We start from the raw sequence: 1603 nt of genomic DNA on the forward strand, positions 1-1603 counted from the left end.
CCTAAAAATGTCCCCATTTGTGAATCCCTTTGAGAGCGACAGAGTGGGGATTCAGTCTTGACAGGAACAATATGGATAAACAATATGCAGAAACATGTTTCCTGCTGGTGCCTATTAAGGTTTCTCAGACCATGACATGTAGGAATTAGTGATGCAAGGGGCCCCTTAAAATTTGGAATTGGCATTACTAGGGTCTGTTGCTCATAATTCATTTCTCTGAAAAATGACAATGTCATTTTTCAGTGTGTGAAGAGCGACCAATCTGCTTCACCCATGGGAAGAGCCACCCGTTAGCATAGGAAGTAGTGTCTCACATTAACATTGTCTCTCCTTCCAGGCATTTGTACGGTGACCATCACCTGAGAGACTGGGAACATATAGAAAGTTTGGGGAACGTACAGTACATGCAGGAGAGATCGTTCTGCTTTAGAACTGGTCACCTTCTCCCCTACTGCATGTCAGATTCCAACACAACCCACTTCGCCAACCCCTCCATCTTCATCCTGCTGGGCATTCCTGGCCTGGAGGCTGCCTACGTCTGGATCTCCATCCTCTTCTGCACCATGTATGTCACAGCAATCTTGGGGAACTTCACCATCCTGTTCACTGTGAAGACAGAGCCGAGTCTCCATGGGCCCATGTACTATTTCCTTTGCATGCTGGCCATCACTGACTTGGTTGAATGTACGTCCATTGTACCCAAAATGCTGAGCATCTTCTGGTTCAATTCCAGAGAGATAGATTTCAGGTCTTGCCTCACTCAGCTGTATTTCATTCACTGCTTTTCAGGGATGGAGTCTGGGATCTTCGTGGCCATGGCTTTGGATCGCTACGTGGCCATCTGTGATCCCCTGAGACATTCCACCCTCCTAACAAAGTCCATTGTGGCTAAGATTGCCCTGGCCATGATGCTACGCAGCAGCATTGTTGTACTGCCATATCCCTTCCTGGTAAAGCAGTGGCCTTATTGCAGAACCAACATCATCCCCCAGCTGTACTGCGCACACATAGCCGTGGTGAAGCTGGCCTGTGCTGACACCCGCATCAGTAGCTACTATGGCCTCTTTGTGGTATTCTGTGTGATGGGTCTGGATGCGATTTTCATTGCCCTGTCTTACACCCAGATCCTCAGGGCCATCTTCAGCCTCCCACAAAGGATGCCCGGATCAAGACTTTGGGACCTTGCATCTCCCACCTTTGTTCCATCTTAGCCTTTTACATCCAAGTCTCTTCTTCTCCCTCATATACCGATTTGTTCAGAATGTACCCCTGCATTTCCACATTCTCATTGCCAACGTTTACCTCTTGATGCCCCCTGTGCTAAATCCCATCATCTACAGGGTGAGGACCAAACAGATCCGGGACAGGCTGCTCCGGCTCTTTAGTCGTAAAGGGACCTAAAATTTTCTCCTGATGCTCTGGCTCTCAGACCTGCAAGCAGAGCTGGCTGGTGATGTGGTGCTGGAGAGTCAGGAGAGATGTTAAGATCCTTTTCTGACCTTACTATGCTATGTTGATGTGGAAAATTAGGGGAATTGATCTATATACTATTCATAGAGTTGACACCTTTCTAGTCATTGGTAAATGCTCCACGTCTTCAGCT

At 47.7% G+C, this 1603-nt stretch overlaps 1 pseudogene; it reads left to right on the forward strand.

Annotated features, from left to right (window-relative positions):
- The first annotated feature begins 455 nt into the window (after window positions 1–455).
- On the forward strand, window positions 456–1401 carry LOC127052816 (olfactory receptor 52R1-like; annotated as a pseudogene).
- The last annotated feature ends 202 nt before the right edge of the window (window positions 1402–1603 follow it).

This window comes from Gopherus flavomarginatus, chromosome 1 (genome assembly GCF_025201925.1).
Source record: "Gopherus flavomarginatus isolate rGopFla2 chromosome 1, rGopFla2.mat.asm, whole genome shotgun sequence".
Classification (NCBI taxonomy): Eukaryota; Metazoa; Chordata; order Testudines; family Testudinidae; genus Gopherus; species Gopherus flavomarginatus.